Source organism: Simochromis diagramma, unplaced genomic scaffold (assembly GCF_900408965.1).
Source record: "Simochromis diagramma unplaced genomic scaffold, fSimDia1.1 OVJJ01000816.1, whole genome shotgun sequence".
In the NCBI taxonomy this organism is placed as follows: Eukaryota; Metazoa; Chordata; class Actinopteri; order Cichliformes; family Cichlidae; genus Simochromis; species Simochromis diagramma.
Genome location: NW_024386908.1, coordinates 16,430,858 through 16,452,216, shown reverse-complemented (window position 1 = coordinate 16,452,216; position 21,359 = coordinate 16,430,858).

The window sequence follows — 21,359 nt, the reverse complement described above, 5'->3', positions numbered from 1 at the left end:
AAGACCTGAAATGGCAAAGAGTGCGAGCTGAACACGAATCGGCAGCGAATTGGAACAGTATTAAATTACAATGCATTACAGGATATGGTGGTTGAACTAATTCTGATGGAGAAATTGCTTCTGTTATTATACACTGACAATATTTTTGTGAGCTCTCTGTCAGGCATTAAGTTTTGTGTATATGTGTGTGTGAGAGCGAAAGAGGGACTATTGAAACTGAATAAGAAAGAGGAATGCAGAAAAAGGAAGAGGGGCTTTTTATGTTCTCAAAATGTTTCTCAGTTTAAAAAAAAAACGGAAGCAGTCATTAAACCTGTCAAAACACAAGCACACTTACAAACATATTCAAGACATACATGAGATCATGTAGTAAAGAATATGTGAAGAAGGTCTGTAAGTGAGTATTAATAAAGCGCCCGAGACAAGGAAAGTAATGCGTTGATGAATTTAACATGATTGTTAGATTTTAGATTTTAGGAGGGCAGCATGGTGGCACGGTGGTTAGCACTGCTGCCTCACAACAAGAAGGTCCACCATCAGGCCAGGGTCTTTCTGTGTGGAGTTTGCATGTTCTCCCCGTGTTTGCGTGGGTTCTCCCCGGGTACTCTGGCTTCCTCCCACAGCCCAAAGACATGCACTTAGTGGGGATAGGTTAACTGGAAACACTAAATTGCCCATAGGTGTGAATGTCAGTGCGAATGATTGTCTCTATCTATGTGTTAGCCCTGCGAAGGACTAGCGACCTGTTCAGGGTGTACTCTGCCTCTCACCCTAAGACAGCTGGGATAGGCTCCAGTGCCCCCTGTGACCCTGAAAAGGACAAGCGGAAGTGGATGGATGGATGGATGTTAGATTTTATGTAAACACACCATTTTTTTCGATATGATTTTTTTTATACACCTGCGAGTTAATAAAACCATTCTGCAGACTTAGAGATGGATTTGGGAAGGCCATCCAGTCGGGTGTATCAGATTCTATACAAGGAATGCGTGAATGTGTTTCTAGTGTAAGATTTATCTGAAAATCATTGAGAATAATCAAAACACAATGTTTTAATTTGAGTTGGATCAAAAAACTGATTATGCTTTGGGATGATGTGAGAAAATACAAGTATCAGCTCAGGAAGCCCATCACAAAACTCCTCTCATGAGCTATTATACATTATACAGTGCATATATGCAATGTTTCCCAAATAAATGCTTTGTCATATCATCGTACTTTTAATATTTAATCTTTGTGCCTTGTTCTTTAAGAGAGGCGGTTTTGTTCAGTGATTCTGTCAGTCCTGTAAAACAACAGCAAAGTCAAGTAAATGAGTCGGAAAAACCACTGAATCAAAGAGAACGACTAACGTGTGTCTGTGCATGTGAGAGAGAGTGTGTTGAGGAATGTCAGGTAAAGCTGGTGTTTATGTTCGTACCCAGGTCAGCCCCACAGGTATGTTTCAACCACAACATTACCTCCGGCTGACCCCCTTAATGGACAAGGTGAGCGAGCAGTCAGCGGAAGGGAGTGACGCCCCTAAAACACACACTCGTGCAGACACACACTGAGGGCGTCACTCCCCAGCCTCTGAACTACAAGTCAAAATACCAACATTAATCTGAAGTTGGACGCAAACCTAAAATTACCGCCTCTCAAAACCAATGGAGCGTGGCAGCGTTTTTTCTGCCCCACCGGGAGGGATGAAGGAGCGAAGCGGTGAATGTATGGATGAAGGTGGAAGAGAAGCAAAGGCGGTGACCCAGTGAGAGAACAGAATAAAATAAAAATAAGGCTCTGTGGAATTTCATGCTGGCATAGAGGTGAAGAAGAAGATGTGGTCAAACAGAAAAGGCTTTTTTGTTTTTGGTTTGTTTTTTTATTTTCTGATTGACCACATTGTGTGTTTGTTTGAATTGCCACTCGTCGGCTCATAATAGAAGACGCATACACTTCTCTGCATGCACACACACACACTGCGATGATTACCATACTCCATATTACTGGTGTACAGATAACTGCTTGGCTCCCATGGGCCTGCCAATCCACTGTAATCCCTCAAACACTCTGAATTTTCATTTCAAACAAAAGCTAAACCGCCAGAAGACACAAGGAAGCATTCTGTTTCCCCCTCTGTCTTTTCTTTTTTTTTTTCCCAGCCTCATTTTTGTCATTTCTTAGGGTTTCCTTCCTCGTCTTCCAACCACTTGTTCCCCCCTCCTTTCTTTCTTGTATTTGTGAAATTCAATATCAAAATAATAAATTGTGCTTTCACTATAGACATCAGATAGCTCTGACTTAGTGGAGACTGAATTTGCAATAATATTGGACAGAATTTGGTATTTGCCTTTCTAATAATTTTATCTATAGAAAAACCAGTCGCAGTTAAAGCCAGTAGGTGAAATAGCAACTGTGGATAATATACGTGATCAAAGAGAAAAGGGGACGCATACTTAAAATTCCTAAGCCTTGCAGTACAAGCCCTTTGACTTTGCATACCTTACCTTGTCCCAGATTACCTGCTAATATGACAACTTATCACTCTTTAAATATACATATGTATATCTATATATGCACATATACACCAGCACATCATCTATTAGCATTAAACTCAAAATTCCAGGGTTGTTTTGGTCGTTTTAAGCAAGGACGTTCGAGGAGGGTTAGGGTTAGGGTAGTTGACATTAGTAGAAATTTCTAGTTGCTTCCAAAAAAATGTAGCTTGCCATCAGGAACTTTGTGTCACAGGAGGAAAACGCTGACTGCTGATATAAAAAATGTAACCAATCCGTGTAGAAAACCACTCAATCACAGCAGCAACAGTCAAAAACAAACATACCCCCCAAAAAGTAAGATTTTCATTGCGGTGGATGTTTCCTGAGTGGTGCAAGGCTTAAGGCCTCAGTCACATAGGGCTGGCAGTGACCCTCTAGTAACCACCAGCTGCTAGGGAAAATATGTATCCTCCTACCTGGAGGATGAGAGGCACAGGGGTGAAGACACTGAGTTATGTTTTACAATAATAAAAAGTTAATGGAGATTATGGAGTAATGCAGAGAGTCGAAACAATTAAACATAAAAATATAAATACAGCCAAACACCTTACGATATAATGCTTTAATTCTGTATATAATGGTACCATATTTATCAACACGAAAAGCGGTGTTGAGTACAGCTTCTTGCCAGAAAATCTAGCTGCTCATACTTTAATTCACCAGGGGAATTTGTTGCTAAAGAAATAGGAAGTGTGTTCTGTAAACAGCAAACGGTGACACCTACACGTGTTTTTGCTTGTGTTCTGCTGTAACATTAGTATACTCCAGTGCACTGCGTCTACAGCTGGGACTATCAAAAATCCTGCAGTCACTGAGGAGCAGGAAGTGGAAAATTTTGCATCATGAAAGCCGTCATTGCATGACATAATGTTGGCACATTGCTGTGTCAGTACTGTCTGTACTGTAAAGGTTAACTGTACACATCCACCCTTGCACTTGAACCAGAGATTTACAAATTATTTCACAGTAGATTCAAACTTTAGTAGGTTAGTGTGCTTCCCTATGTGTCCAGTATTCTTATTGTTTCCAAACTAGTTTTACACTAAGAGTTTTTAATGGGAGAACAAACCAAACAAAAATAAAAAATATAAAAACTAGTGCTCCTACTTAAGACAGGTGGATCACCTTAGGATATAATCTCTGTGTATTTAGCACCTTTCCACCTCTTGTCTCAATCTTCAGATTGCACACAGACTTCAGTAGCCGCAAGTGAAGCCCCATCTCTCCAATGAAAGGCAGGTAAGTCAATAAAGGTGATAACAAAAGACATGAGCCATTACAGAGAGGTGCGACAGATAAGCTAATTGAAATTGGATAATGCAGTCATCTACAAGAAAAAAAGACAAGGAGGAAAAGGTTGGGGGGTGATGCTACGCAGCTGGATGCGGGATGTGTGTTTGATAGCATAAACATGCAGTGTAGTCATTTTTTTTTTTCTTACCTAAGACTTTAAGCAGAAACCCTTGAAATCTGGGTGACGGTGGACTAAAGCATTGCAGTGGCATTGCAGTGCTGAAGTCTTGCTGCGTTAAGCCTCTTAGATTACAAAACACTTTTGACTGCATGTGCACGTTTCTGCCATTTAATTATCGGTCCAGATTTCCCGCTCAGAAAATGTCTGCACAAATGCAACACTTTGGTCAGTACATTCATCCTGCACAGGAGCAGTAGGGCCTGGGACGGTAAATTCACTAAAAAACGCAGCAGGACAAAAGCCCTACATCTGGGTTTCTGTAAGAGATGTGACTGAATGAGTCATGACTGATGTGATGCATTTTTATAGGTCACAAAATGTCAACTTAGATGGAAATATTCCGTAAGATTCTACGGTGTATTTACTCTTGCAGTCAAAAAATACAATTCTATCCAGCTTTAACAGCATGATTATGTTGGGTGAAAAATAAAAGCATAAACAACAAAGCTGCATACGTAAGTGAATATAGTTTAATCTTTTTTTCTCCTTGTCTTCATTTGAAACCTCCTAAAATGTTGGTCACTCAGAGTCACAGCTCTCTGTTTTTACCAAAAAACCAACAGATCCACTCCTCCTGACCTCATGAACAATGTTAGAAACTAGCTGGTGGATAGTTGAAAATTTAGCAGGCATATTTAGCAAAATAAAAGCTTGTACATATCAGGTCTACATGTAACTACGCATAAATTATAGCAGCTAGATGTCCAAATTGGTAGGTGAGCAGAGAACGTGAAAGAAAATCCCCCGACTTTGAAACAAGCTTTGCAGAGCTACAGTGGTAAGTACCAGTAAACAAAACCTCATTATAAGGATCATGTGAAAGGAAGGAGATGCCATTTTGGCATCACATCTGTCATCACCTGGCTGCGCTTCACCCCCAGACATTTGTCCCCCTTTCAGAAAGCCTCGCTCACCAACATGACTGTCACTACGACCATTACCGGTGGCCATTCAGCCTCTGCCCGCCCTCCAAAGGCCTCCTTGTTCTCTCAGTGGCTGCCGGGCCACAGTTCTCTGGCCTGCTGGCTACTGACCCTTGGTATGGCTCACAGTCTGGCACTGGCGCCCTCCATTAGCCTAATTACAGCCATGAAAGCAGTGGAGACCAAGGCCGGCATTAGGGCCAATTAGGGTCGCCCAGGATGGGCTATGACCAGTGTTGGGTTACTCACACACAGACATACAAAATATTTTGTATCATTGTGAATGTGAGACTCTAGTTCCTTATTGAGAGTCCAGAGTTAAACCCACTCACCTGCGGAGTGGGACTGAGTCCTAGCATGGACAGACTTAAACCTCGGTGGACGTTGGACCTGAATCAGCGTGCCACATTGGCTACTTTGATGTTAGTTAAGTAAAGAAGGTAGATATCGAATGAGTAAAAAAGAGAGCGAGAGAGGAACCTTGTAAAAAAGAGAGAGAGACTTGTGTCTGTCCATTCATGCGTGTGGATGTGGATGCCGAGCTGGGGAGCCAGCAGTAATTTGTGGCTGTCACAGGCAGATAATAAGGCTTGTGTCTTCCCCTCAAATAAAAAGGTGGAGAACATCCTCTTAAAACAACTATCCTCTCTGTCTCTTTGTTTCCTCTGGGCCCCTGAAGGTATGGCTAGATGGATGTATGGCTGTAGGAATGAACGGAAAGTGTCGCTGACCCCTGCGAATAGCTATCATTAGTCAAAAATGCAACGGTTTGCCTGAATTTGTTTGACTCAACAAGCTATTTGATTTCCTGAAAAACCTGTAAGCGGTAGAAAGCACACGTCAGATTTTGTGTTTAAGGCTACTGTCACTGTGTGATAGACTTTAAAGGTTCAGTGTGTAAGATCTCACCATTACATGTCAGCGGATTGGAGATTGCAGTCAACTGAGATGTTTTGTTTTCTTAACCCTCCCTATTCAAGTGGCTAATCCTAGCTATAGTAGGTAAACAACTCTGGCCACCGTTCATTTGTAGTTAGCATTATACTAAAGCGTATACCTTTAGTATAACTTTCTTTGAAGTGGATCTAACATTGTTGGATTTCTTCAAATGTGATTTTTAGGACACTCAAGCCTAACATCAGATTGCAGAATGTTAGCTTATAACAAGCTGTTGTTATTACTGTTAGCTTGTTGTCAGGTGTCCAGAGGTGGGAGGGTCAGAAGTCTGAACTGCTGACAATAAGTAACTACAACAATATCTGGAATCAATAACCATGTTTCCGTGTGTTAGAGCCTCGACTTTAGCTCAGGAAGATGAGGCTTGAGGTGAGGGGAAGGAAGAGAGCTGTGGTTGAGGAGGGAGATGAGAAAGACGAGGAAAAAGATACGATGAAAGTATACATGTACAAATGTTAAATGATCACGTATAGTTTGAAAGCACTATTTGTGATCTTTAAATTAGAAGTAACTTATAGGGTGTACTTTATATTTGGCCAGTCTCTGGCCATATACATAAAATGTGATTAGGCGAAATAGTGATGTCTATCTTGGCTGCTGTGTTCAAGATAGCAGAGCAACAGTGGAGTTTTGTTTTTTGTCTTTCTATTAGATAACCTCAAAACATTACATGCTGTACCCTTAAAAGTCAGATGTGTGCTGTAGGTAATCATGATTTGGGCCAAATGAAATATCACCATTTGTTTTTGTTGTTTTAAACTTATTCCAGGATTAAAATGCCATGACTGGCTTTCATATGAGTGAAATCTATTATGTAATTGCATACATAAGTAATGAAAATGCAGAAATATTGGCCATTATGCAAGTCATCACATGATAGCTGGCAGATTCTCAGACTGTCAACATGGAAAATTTTAAGTTTGTCTTACATATAAAACAGAAAATCAGGGTGTCATCAATTTATTCTCATTGTTGTTGCACTAATTACACAGCCTTGCTTTCCGATCACAAACACCATCGAGTATGATTGGACTGTGCAACTAAGAAAAGCCATACACTGAGCATTCAAGCATCAAACTTGTTGGCTTTAGGTGATGTTGGGTGCAGTTACACTTTAAAAACATTTTTTTCACTCTTATTGGAATCATTGTAAAGAATACTGGTCAGCTGTTTACATTGGCATGTGATTTAATACGGTGTGGTATTTATGTGCACTTATTAAAAAAGACTTGTGAACACAAGTGCACAACCAAGAAATCCTGTCCTGCATTAGTTTTCCTCAATAGTTCTCTTGTCTCTGGCACATGGCTGCTCCTTGGAGATGATTATCTATCGTCTCTTTGGCGCTGCTTTTTGCTGTTGTTATTTTGCTCTTAATTCTATAAGAGTTTGTATTAGAAACAAACAGGCGCTTAGACGCCAGCTCTTTTGAGATGGCAGAAGCCTACGCATTTACGTCAATATGGAGGTCATGTGTGGGAAGAACAGAGCCAGGAAGTAATTGGGCTGAATCATATCTGTTGTGGAATTTGTCTTCTGATTGGTTTATCCCATCCCTCTGAGACCAATTGTAATTCAGCTGTTTAGCACCGGTTTATTCTGAATGAGGTGCGTCTATGGAGAATTTTTAGTGTGTTTGGAGGTTTTAAACAGATGAAAAATGGAATATTGTTTGCGAAAGGTTTTGTATTCAGTATTTTGTGCTCGTTTGTTTTATTTTGTTATAAATATGAAATGAAAAGATAAAAAACTGTTTCGTTTTTTTGTTTGTTTTTTGGTGGAGACATACAGAACGCTTGTTTACATTAAACATGCAATATATCAGCCCAACAGGTAGGTTTACTTTAACGGCATCGCTAAGTCATTCCTTCACTGTTGCGGCCTCCTGTTCTCCACAGTAGCTCCAGCACGTGTGGAATCTCCAGCCAGAACGGTGATTAATTGTGAAATCTGTCTAGAACAACACAAAGCCAAGTCACGGTGCTCGTCATGCGCTCACAGAGCAGCTTACCTAAGACTCGCTGCTGTCAACACCCTCTGATATGATCTATACAGAGGATGAACTTTCCCTGTTTGGGGCTTAACTGATAAACCACACACACACACACACATACGGATAACCACAAGCAGGCACGCTCCCCAGTGAGTATCAAGAGCAGGTGAACAGCCACCTGCCGTACACACTCTTTACACACTCGTGCCTATTAATCAGTCCAAGTTGTTTTGTCAGACTGTTTAGACAAAGAAAGGTTGGCAGTCTTTGCTTTGGCTGTCGCTATAATCACTACTAACAATTTTTTAATAGTTTGTATATTTATCAGGATTTCTTTTATTGTTGTTGCACAGAAAACTCGTGGTAATCTACTGGATGTTTAAAACTGTATTTGTCACAGTAAAAGAAATGATTAAACTTTACAATGTCCACCTTTAACAGTGTCCTCTTCTTTAAACAGCTGAAAATGAATTGCTCTGCTACTGTAAAAATTAATGCAGACGCTTTGCACCCATATGTACCTGACATTTGTTACTCTACCAAACAAAAGCTGATGTGATGGATTTTTAGCACAAAACAAATGTCAGATGCTTGCATCATTTTCCAGATACCGTAAATCCCGGACTACAGAGCGCACCTGATTAAAAGCCGCATGCTCTAATTGTAGAAAGAAAATCAATTTTGTACTTGTACAGGCCGCACCGGATTTTAAGCCGTATGCGTTTCACTTGTAATATGAGATATTTACACAGAAATATTACACGTGAGGATTTTTAACGTTTAATTTAATCCGTAAGGTAACATAAACGTTATGGTAACATACAAAAATACATACTGCAAATGCTTTTTTTCCTCAAACAGCGCCTGTAACACGGCTACCTTTAAGTATACGTACGTATCGGTAACACACAAATTACATTGCTTATGGGTTTTTTACGGAACAGTGCACAAACAACATTACAACGTCTCTTAACAACCGATAAAAATATATACTGTATATATACACTACTTATCATTTTGATTGGTCCACTGTTACCAGGCAAAATGAAAAAAAAAAAAATGCATTAGCCGCAGTATAAGCCGCAGTGTTCACAGTGTGGGGAAAAAGTAGCAGCTTATGACCCGAAAACTACGGTACTTACATAAATTCACCCGATATAAGGACTCAAAGTTTTCGCTTTTCTCCTTTGATTCTTTGTTTACATCAAGGCTAGGTTTAATGTTAACGTTTTTGTTTGTAAGATCATTTCATTTGTCTTCATGCGCAGTGACATGTGAACAATGTGTTAGCATGTTGCTGTCACCGTGCACATGACTGTTTCCCTGCACTGTTTGTGTGTTACGCATGCATGAAATAGACCAGCTCTTAGTTAGACTTACGTGAGACTGACTGACTGATCACCAGCTTGAGTTGAGTACATTGAAAATGATCTGTTTTTGGTCCCAGGCCAGTTGATTGGTGCATCTTTAATATAGTCTGCTTGCAAGCTTTAAAACAAAAATATTATTTAGCATTATTATTTGCATAAAGCTATTATTTAGCTTTATGCAAAGCTGCTCTAGTAGACTCCAGGAGTAAAACATCAACCTGGACTTAAGCATAATAGTCACCATAGTTTTAGCTAGCAACAGGTGGTCATGATTAAGACTCTTTTAGTGATTAAAATAAAAACATAAATGGGAATTGTGAATTTTATCAGTCTTTTTCTAATTTAGTGAGTTTGTGTAAGCTTTTAAAGTAAAGCCAACATAATATAGTTTACAGTGTGTTAACAAAATACTGAAGAAAACAGGAAATTGTTTTAAACAATTAAATGGAAGAGCAAACAGGACCGCGACTAAACTTCAGATTGAACACTTTAAATCAAGCTCACTTGGGATTTCACACAAGGCATTCTTCTTTCATCCTTAAAGCAAGAAAGAAATGTGTGACTCGGTGCTCACATGCATATTGTTTCAGAGCTGTCAGAGGCCCAAAGCTTCGCGCACACTGAAATCACACCGCATATACAAACTGAAATTGAGGCTGCAGCTCATTAATTCTGACCTCACTGCAGATTTTGTTCCTGGAAGAAAAAGCATGCCATCACTTCCAGTATACTGACAGCAAGCAATCCTGGTCAGTTAGCATCAGATTCTTCTCCGAAGGTCCATATGGGCAAACTGAACCTCAGTCTATACACGTACAAACACACAAACACGACAGGTGATTGCTTTTGCTTGCAAGAGCTGCAGGTAATTCAGAGGAGATTGGTGTCGGTTTTACTCTGAGATGTGCACTGTTGTGTGCAGAGAGTGTATACACAGGAGGCGATGGTGGATACTGATGTGTGTGGGTGGTTGGGTGGACGTCGGGAGGTGTGGGTCATCTGCAGACGCCCCAACCTCACCTTATCTGCAGCGAGGTGGGCTGTGTTCGCAGAGATTAAACACATTTTGAAGCGACGCTAACTGCCGGGTCCTAAAGAAACGCAGGCAGAGGGAAAGCCAGTGTAGCTGCAGCCAATGTTGTTGTTAGCTGAGGAGAAAATCCTTGTTCCCAACACTGATAAGGACATAGTGTTTCTGTCCCCAAGGGGGCGGGAGGCAGATTCAACCTCTGTAGATCTACTGTAATGAATATCAATGGCAGGGAATGTGGCTGCTCCCGTCCCTTTGGGCCTTTAGTCGCTTTTCCCCACTCTTCCGCTGTCAGAATTGCGACAGGGATACTATGCATGAAAATGCAACGCTTAATATATGGTAATGCTATGTAAACATGGGCTGATCTGAGAGGGGGGTTCGGAGGGAGGATAGATCGACGGCCGTCTGTGCTCAAAGCCGAGTCGGGGAGTGTATCTGCGAGCCCAACAGTAGCCTCTGAGCACATTTATCTGGAAATGAATATGATACACTGAACAGGAAGAAGGGAGGAAAGGCTGCTGGGGTGAGGAAGGAGGTGGGAAGAGGAGGTGGGGGAGGGGGGATGTGGTTACTGCAAACTCAGCACCACCTCACCCCGTCTTTGCTTCCTACTTCCTCGCTTCTTCTGTAGAGAGACGTTTTGCTCTCCCTTCTCCTCCTCCTCCTTACCTGAGTTGAACAGGGTTTATTTAAATTGGCATCCTCTAGGCCAAGAGGTTACCTGAGCCCCTGTGAAAAGGAGAAAAAAACACATGGTGGCCACTACGGTAGGCATGCCTGCCCCACACACACACTATCCGAGGGTTTGGTTACTGCTCTGAAACAGCCTGTCTGGTAGCGCCAGTGGAGGTGGAGGGAGGTGAGGGAGTTATAGTTGGAAGTATTGTCTCTAAAGCGGTGTGGGTTTCCCAGCTTGTCTGACAGCCCGACGCGAGCAACGCCGCATTCCTTCGCAGCGAGGCCGAGACGAGCCACCTCATCGGCTGCCGCCATTCATCAAGTTAAAAATAGCCTTGCCACAGTCATCCTTTCATTCAGCGGGTCATTATTTTGCGTATAAGCAGAGAGCGACAGCCAGAAAAAGAGGAGGACAGTGACAGAGGGGAAAAGAAGGAGTGCAGAGACAAGAGAGGAGTGTGTGTGGATATGTGTGTGTGTGTGTGTATGTCTGTGTGTGTGTGTTAGTAAGATGCAATAGCCCGAGGCAGTGAGGTGGGATTTGTAAGCCCTTTGTAAGTAACAGGCAGCACTCTTAGCAGGCTGAAGGTATGTTTTTGTGTGAGTAATCCGTGATGGATGTTTTAATTGAAAGCACAAGGCTTTTAGGGCTGTTTTCAGAGACCGCAGCCAACATCTGACACCTCCACTCAGACCAGAAACCCCCCAAACTCCAAACATCCAAGACCGCCCCTCAGTACAGTCTGTTATATGTAGCACGGGTCATGCCCTTAGTACACGGGACACAAGGAGAGCACAAGACTTACCAGAGTATTGCTGGCATGTGTTTAACGTGGCAATTAACAGAGTGAAGTCCGTGTTGTACTGGCAGGACTGCAGAATATTCTTTGAATTTTGGGTGTAACAAGTAAGAAAACATGTCACAGGCTAATTTAATCATGCATATAACCAAGAGAGTTTTTACTGTTGCAAATGAACAGTTTTAATAAAGTGTGTGATTTCAAGCAAAAACATATCATCAGTGACACCAGAAATCAAATTAATAATAAACAATAAGACCCATCTAATTCTAGTACAAGGAAATAAAATATTTAATCTTAAATACAGATATTTTATGTAAATAATTCACTATATTTAAAAACTGATTATCTCTTGTAGCCAAAATATTTTTTGATCCATCTTCTTTGTAACTTAATTGCCAGTTTAATTTTAAAAAGTAAGGAATACATTTTTTTTTAAGTTATTTTTATTTTTTCGGAATAAGATGGAATTGTTGGGAATTGATGTGAATGAAGACTGCATTTCAAGTTTAGGGTTGAATGGAAAACAGAATTTAGGCTGGAGGTTCTGGGATTAAAGTTGAACTGTCAGGAATAAATTTGAAGTTTTGTTTTTTTTTAAAAAATGTAAATAAATTGAATATTTTTTAGGAATTTACCTCATTCTCAACTTTGTTTTTCAATCTCATTGTATCCTGGATACAGTGACATTTCTACTGTATTATTCAAAATAACAGTGTTGCTGTACTTTACAATGAGAAGTAACTGAGGCATTTAATAATTAAAACTACAGTTATGGTTGTACACTACTTCCTTTGCTAACAATAGGTCAAAAAAGCACTAAAGTTATATATGAACTCTACTGATAGCATTATTACTAACTTTCCCACATATGTTATACATATTGTTATTTTCAAACATTGTGACGTATTTCATGCCAATCTTAATCTTATTTAAACTTATTTCACAGCAAAATAATTTAAAAAATCTTCCTCCTCCTCACATTTAAAAAAAATTGTGTATCCTAAATAAATCTGTCACAGTGTGGCGTAAGTGCTCGATGAGTTTCTTACTCCCTGCATGAGACAACAATCATCTATCCTTAGCCGAGCAGGTATGAAGTGGAGAACAGTTGACCCAGCAGAGCTGCGAAGCCACGGGGCAAATGAGTAATTCCTATAGTAGCCCGGGTGGGGCCACCGGCCCTGAAGGAGGGCCATAAATTTACAACATGATGATCCAGGTTCAGAAGGGATTGACCCTCCTTGACCTGCGGAGGCGGGACCCGGGGCTTGTCTGGACTACAGTACTTACAGCTCCCCATCCCCCCTCACCTGCTGACTGGCTTTACCTCGCCCAAAAGCCGTGCGCATACCAAAGATCTTCCAAAGAAGTGCACTCCCATTTAGAAAGTGTACTCCTTACAGTGAGTGAATGGGAGCAAGCTGTGGGAGGGGAGAGGAGGAGAGTCAGAGGGGGGGAAACTTCACAGGGATTTCTTCTTTTTCTCTCCTGTCACTAACCGCCAATTTACCCCCCAACGCATTTGGAATCAAAACTTAATTAAAATTTTGAATAAATAAAAACAACGAAAAAAACCAACTTATTGAATTCTGAACCCTTTGATAGATTTATCCCCCCCAAACCCAGAATAATGCAAAATAAGATTTAATAACACCTTTCATATGGAGAGTACAAAGCCGGCTATTTGCATTAAAGTGTAAATCGTCAGGGAAAGGCATGTGCCTCTAAGCTTATTGATGTTCAGTTCTGAGCAGCCGGGCGGCATTGTTTCATACTGAAGCTTGACGGATGTCAAGGTGATTATAGTTTAGATCACCCGTAAGAAGACAACGTTTTGAAATGGTAAAATACAGACAGGCAACACAAAAGCCTTCAAATGTTTGTTTTACTGGGAGGGGAAGAATGAAGAGAGTGAAAAACTCCCACTGAGTTTCAGTGTTCGCTCGTAATTCACACAGAGGATGGATAACTCCACCGCTGTTCAAACAATCTGACAATTTGTTGAATTCTTCTGATGGGCACAAAGTCCTTCTGCGAAAACCATTACTGAATGGCATGACAATGAGTAAGAAAGGTACAAGGGATTGTTGTATAAGCCCTATCTGCACACCCTTCACCTAAGTTTGAAACTAAGCCACAAGGCAAGAAGTGGAAAAAGACAGAAAAGTTTCTTGTCAGGTTACACTTCACCCGCGGCAAGGCAAAAAGAAGAGACCCAGAGATGCTCAGTAGAGCTGAAGCCAGCTTTAAAAAATACCTGACAAAAAACACTCTTTTATGATTTTTTTTTCCTTTTTTTCATTTCTTTGTTATTCCTGCTGATTAATTTATTAATTAGAGACACAGAACAGGACGAGGAAGAAACAGAAATGCTATCACACCAGAAAATGCAAGATTTCTAAGACAATCGAGCAAGAAAAGGGATCCCAACAGAAGGGGAAAAGGGTTATAGTCATGACTGCTTGGAGATGTTTTGTCTTCCTGTCTATAAATAAAAGGTATATATAAGTATATAAACTTAAAACCATTATCAACCTTTAAATGTCTCCAGTGTGATATTTTTTGATGATAAAGTATACCTCTTTGCGCGACACACTGTCAGTCTTACATCATCCAGCAGGGTACCGACACACTCAGACCCTGTGCCTTGGGGGTGGAGGTGTGTCTGTTCTTGGTTGGAGGCTAATGGTGGCCCTCCCCTTGTCTAATAAGTCCTTATCTGCCTGCTGGACCGCCTTGCTCAGGTGACACACCCTCGATTACAGGTGACTGTGCATGTTGCGTATACGAGTACAATATTGCTTCGAGGCAGCCTTGAAGCAAAGGCACGATGCAGGATGGGGAGTTTGATTTCAGATTAAAATTGGAGTCTTCGCTCACAGTTGTCACTTTATTAGGTGTCCAGAAATCCAGCTCAGTTTGATTTAACAGCCCTGCAGCAAATCTTACCCTTATGAAGGGTGAAAGGTTCAAGACTTGTTAAATCGGCTTCACTTGTTGATTCAACGAGTGACATTTTGGACAACTTATTCAATATTCTGGACTGATAATTCCTTCAACATTAGTTAAACATTACTGTTTCCTGTAGGCATTGTTTTTGTGTGTGAAAATCCGGCTACAAAAGTTATGATTTTGATCACTTGGTTTTATTTTGATTAGTCCTTTATTGATTAGTTTTTGCTGGCTCCATGGTGCTTGTGTCATGTGTCACGAGGACTCCTAATACCGGTCCCAAGCGGGGATAATTAGGAGGGTTGTGTTGGAAAGGGGATCTACTGTACCAAATCAGTGGCTTTCTGTTGCAATGTCAGTCTTCATATCATTTATTCTGCAGGTTATAATTTAATTGTGAGTCATCATTTCACTATATAGATTTAAAGATGGACGCTATCAATAACAATGCTGGTATTGGTATCAGATGGATACTAGTGTGATAGGATCGATAATTGTTTTTAGCTTCTAACTTGAGTATGTTCTTACGTTTTTTTTTATTAAAGTGTTCAGAAGTCGCAACTTGATGACACTCATAAATCATTACACACTACTGCTTTTATAGCTTAAAATTATTGGTATCTGTATTTACTTGGTATCTGATCGATACCAAATTTTGTAGTACCAAACTCTTGGAACTGTGGACTGCACACATACATGTAAAGTTCACCTGAAGGGTTCTTCCACTGCAAAACTGCAGAATACGCTGCTACTATTAAAGCAGCAACAATGTAGAGGTGACTTGATGCATGCTCAATCATCCAGGTAAGTAAATCCCAAAAGGTTGATTCTGTTATGTGGCGGTGCATTACCATAATTTACAGCATCAAAAATGACGGGCATAGTCTTTAAAACACTGCTGCAGATGCACTCTTTTATTTAATTAGTATAAAAAATTTAAAATAAAAAAAATGTCACTGCTCCGATCCAACACGGAAAAGAGACAGAGTATCATTTTGCACTAATTAGCACAAATTTTCCATGACATCCTGCTGACTTATATTAGCCTCATTAGTCACGAGTGCAACCTGTAGATTTACACCTGGAGCATGTGCGTGTGATACTCAGGATGACCCGGTGGATTTACAGTGCTGCCATTAAGGCATGCAGGACTTGAAGCTCCAGCTATGCAGGCCTGATTGCTGTTACCTTGCAGCCCCAGGTGAGAGACACGTAGAACACGTGTGCATATGTGTCTATGAAGGACTTCACTCTTTAATAATGAGAATCTGAACTGAACACTAGGCCACAACTTTACTGCTCAACACAATTATCTGACCTGCTGGTGCACATCCATATACATGGCAGATGTGATACTTTCTCCATTTTTTTTTATGTATTATCGTTTCTCTGCAGGAGAGAGGAAGCACTTTGTCAATTCACTACAGCCCAAAAGAAGAAGAAAAAAAAAAAAGCCCCCAAACCATCGATTTTCACTACAAAGATTTTCATATTTTCACCCCCTTTTCTCCACTTCTTTTTTTTTTTCTCACGGAATAAAATATTTCAGGGGACAGACGAATGACGGAGCGGGCAGGAGCCTAAATGACTCAGAGGAAGGATGGAAGTCTGGATATAGAAATGGGTGAAGGGAGGGAGGGAAGAAGGTGAGAGCGAGGAGGGGGAGGTCAGGTTAGGGGTCACGTGTGCAAAAGAGATAAGACCTCCTCATTCCATTTTGACTGACAGGCCAAGGGAGGGCTCAGCAAAGCCCCCCGAGACACCACACCGCTCCCTCCATCACTCTCCGTTACTGCTATCACACTTTCTCTAGGCCATCACTCTCTGTCTCTCGCTCTCCGCCTCTATCATACTCTCCATCATCCCCTTCTCCCTCCATCACCTGCTTCTATACACGCTTTCCACCTTTGTCATGTATTTTCCTTTTTGCCCTGACTCTTCTGTTCCTTTAGTTGCATCCTTTCTTGTCAGGATACCTCCTGTTGTCTCTCATTCTTTGCACAATGATTTCTTTCCTCCTCTCTTTGTATTTCTATTCAGTTGAGAGTCTGTTTTGTATTTCCTGATTTTATTAACACTTTTCTTTGTGAATCGGAAGGCAAAGGCTGGTTTGATACAGCTTCTGCTACCTGTAATAACACTGTAATCACCAGAGTAGTGAGTAGTGATCCAGTGTGACAGAAAAGAAAAAACATGAGCTTTCAGGTGGTCCGACAGGTTGTTAACAAGTGAAAAATGTATCCGGATTATCTAAACCACTTTATTTGCCCAGTACAAAGTTCGCGTGATGATAGCATTGGTAATAGTTGGGTGATTTTTTGTCTCCTAGCCTAAAAGAAATGGAACATTTCCAGTGGTGAGAAGTCGGCTTATACAACCGATGGACTCCAATGTGCCAAATGATCCTCACAGTTTCATGTGTGAAAGCAGCTTTGGGTTCACCCTGGTGCAGAGGTAAAGATCTGTTTATTATCTACTTACATGATATCATGTAGAAGATGATATCTTCCTCCAAAGCAAGCTCGCAGCCAGGTTGTTTTCTGCAGAGACGAAAGGAAAGAGAACTAGAAGAGGAAAAGTCAGGTCAAGGTGCTCCAAACGGCACCACCAGACATAATCCTTTCAGACCTTCCTAGCCTAGTTAGAAGTCAACTAATAGAGTTAATCGCACTGATAATAATTTTTCAAAAGTTATATCCTGTAAAAAGTATAACACAAACTTCTCAGTCATGAAGCACCTGACTTTTTTCCCCATTTAAAGTTACTAAAGTACAGAACTTAATATATATATAAGTACATGTATGTCATCATAAAGTAATTTGTGTGCAAACTCATTAGACTCTTTAAATCGCTGTTAACAGGAACGGTGTGCATGCTGTTTGCATCATTTTATGCACCTTTACGCTACATTTGGTTCAACATTTGAAACTTTGTTGTGTTTCCAGAGTTAATGAATAAATATAATTATACACCACAACTAAAAAATATTCTTCATATGAATACATAGACATGGCACAATATTTTTAGTAATGGTTTCGTTTGTAGTCCACTTGTTGCATTCTACTGATGAAACATTTGAGAGGCTTAGATTTCCTCCAGGTAAACAGTCACGTGGAGCACGAAAGAGGGAAGACATTTGCCTAAATGCACCAGGTCGCTATCAACTATGATGTTTTAGGTTTCTGTCAACTTTTTAAAAATGATTTTGGCTCAGATATCCACTGCTACCGTGGAAGCCTTGAAGTACAAAGGCTGTTGCTCCCAGAGATGATGTCAGCAGATGCCAGATTTCCCATTACCTTACCTTACCTCCATTAGTAACGGGACCAGAAGTTTGGAGCTTATTTAGATTATACCACAAAGTTTGCTCTAAACCTTGAGAACTGATTGGTGGAAGACAAACCTCTGTAGCTATGGTGCAGAAGGTTTAATCATTGGTTAAAGAAAACAGCCTAAAGGTTTAATTTAATGCCACGTTAGTTAACTAGAACTTAGTCATTCCAACACGGACTCTGTCTTTTGTATTTTGATTCACTGCAATTACTCAATTATGCCACAAAGTGAGCCACGTTTTTCATGACGGAAGCTGCGCAGTGGACCATCTCCACTGTCTATCATTGGCTGCAGACAACAGCTTGACCCATAACCCTGATAAGTAACTCGTGCCCTTAAGTTGCTTTTCTACTGCCAAAGCAAGAAAGCAGACAAATGCCAGGAAACGAAAGATGCAAACAAAAGCTCGAGCACTGTTCCAACAAGCATTATCTTCATTTTTTAGCACCAAACAATGCATGACAATGCACGACAACAACAGGAGCCTTTATAGAAAGCGGCAGAATAGAGTTGAGGCCGTTGTGAGAAGTGGCAGAGGAGAAGAGACAAAGCGGGATGAGAAGGACGATCTTCATTGTGGCGTCTTTTCTCATTCTGCCATGAAAGACACCGGCAAGGAGTCCTCAGGGCCGCTGCCAGCTGCAGAACAATCACACCCGCACACCACAACCACGCCGCCGATCCAAACACATTAGGAGAGCATTGTCGAAGCTGTAGCTCTACATATTCATCCGCACTCCTTTGAATGCCTGCTCAACGCTCAGATGCAATCACAACATCTCCTCATATCGGAAACATCTTACATTTACATAACCCTTACATTCAAATGCCCGCATGTGTTTTCCCCACCTTCTTTAAGGCGTCATTTAATTTTTTCCTTCTAAACGGATAGTTTAAAATAGACCTTAATCGGGGTAGATTAGATGCCATTGGAGATCTTGATGGAGCTGGCATCTGGAGGTTTTTCTTAGCTCAATCACACCAATAAGAAACATGCTGAATAAAGGGAGAGTTTAATCTATGCATCGCTGGTTCCACAGGATTATGGTGAGAAAAGAGAGACTGAGGAAGAGTGGAGGGCTGGAAAGAAATGGTGAGTAAGGGAGAGTGACGGAGACGGGGGAGAGAGAAGGCGATGGATGTCAGGTTCTTCTCTCCATATAAAACACCAGACGCAGCAGAGGAGGGGATTGGATTCACTTTTTAAAATGTCACCCAACATCTGTTTCATATTTATGATGGTGGCGCTGCCTCTCCGATGCCCCCTTCAACTCTCTGGCGATTCTATCTCTGCCTCGGATTACCCCCACTACCCACCAATGCATAATTTATAAGGCTAATCTTTCAACGAAAGACTGCAGACACAGGCAGAGAGAGAGGGAGGAAGGGGAGTGTGAGAGAGCAGGGGGAAAAAATGGATTATAAAGAAAAAAAAACTGCCACAGATTTTTTGCTGATATGTGAAGGGAATGGCTGATTTTGGAGATGATACCTTAAGTATCTCATGTAGTCATTAACAGGATTAAGTGAGTGGGCTTCTGATAAGGTGGGAAAACAATTCAGGATTCGGCACATCTTGTCCTCTTTAACCCAAACGGAGACATATCAGTGTATGTGGCCCATGTTTCTCTTTCTTCTGTAATTTGTGATGCCTTCAGATCCCTCTGATAAGCATTGGGTGTCATTAATATCACTAATGATAACATTATAGCCCTGTGCTGGAGTTGTATCACGAATTACGGTGCGAGGCTGGATTTTTGCCAGATCAGGGTGGGGAAAGCTGACGCCCTCTCTCTTTATACTTCTTTTTCCAGTTTTACAACAGAAACCGGAGCTACCTCTGTCACGAATCAGCCCAAGACCGACGTTTCAATCATCTATTTTCTTCTCGCACCGTTTTCGCCATCCCCGACATCCAAACTGACCGTCCCTTTCCCCTTTTTCCCCCTCCTTGCTCAGCCCCGTTCTCCTTCCCGTTTGCCCCCTTTTTCTCGTCAGCTTTATTATAAAAAGTACACAGTTTCGCTGGAGTGCCCTTCTGACATTTTCGACTTATTAGCTAGTTTTCGTACCGTCTTCAATCAACCCCCTTAATCCTCACAGGGAGAAGCGCTTTTTAATTCACCGATGGACTGATAAGGGGCGCCTAGCAAAGCGCCAGAGAAGCAGCGGCAACGCTAGCAAAGCAGGCCTCGGATGAGGAGGGGAAGAAAAAAAAAAGAAAAAAGAAAACGAAAAGACGGGAAAAAAACGATTTACACGTAGATGAATCGTGCTTACAAGATGGAACCCTGGGCATTAGGAGCGGATCTGAATTTCCTATCTGTCATTTTTTTTCACCCACCCCACTGCTCCCCCCCAACTGCCGCATTCGTTCAGTGTTTTTTTTTTTCTCTCCCTCTCTCCCCTCCTTCTTCTCCGCCATTACCCTTGCTGATTGCAATCTTTAAGCGCCATTGGGCCCACTGCTTCTGCAGTTTTTAATCTGTCTTTAATCCCATAGATTTTAAATATTCCCCAGCTCCCGGAGACTGGAGGCAATTAACTGCCCTTCTGATGCTCTCCTTATCAGTTGCCTCCTTGTATCTCTCTGAAGCAGCCTCAAGACACTGCCAGAGCTGACAAATAATACCGCCATTTACCGCCGAGCATCCTCGGGGACTAGAAGGGAGCGCGCGGCACAGCCACCGCCGCATTCTAAACAGGTATTTGGTAAACATATCATACAGAGGAGAAAGAGGAGGAAATATACTGCAACAACACTCCCAAAAGCAATGTATGTTTGTCTGCCTGCCATTTTGCAAGTGTGTCTGTGTGTTCTCCCTCAGACCGAAGACAAAAGATTGTCCTCTAGCCCTGTGCTGATGTAAGGGGGCTGCGCGGTATGGGATGCTTAGCCTGCTGTGTAGATACTAATACAGTCTGCACTCCGGTAGCTCTTTACTGTGTTATTGGTGAGGAAATAGTTTTAAGAAAAAGAGAGAGAGAGATGTTTTAGGCACATGCACTTTATTCGGTTTTACCTGACCCTGTTCGTCTTTGTTTTAAAGTAGACCTGTGGTAAGACATTGACCTACTAGTTACAACAGCTTTAAATTAATAAAAATAAAGAAACCTGCATTAAAAAAATGTCTTTTTAACCATCTATTCCCCTTCTTTTATGGTCTAAAGGCATGCATAGTAGCTAATACCTGCTATTACATATAGACAGAGGGAGGAAGAAGGTCTGAAGATAAGCACAAAATAGACACAGACACTCACCTTTCATTTGCTCTGCATGTATGAAATGTTTGATAAACAATTACC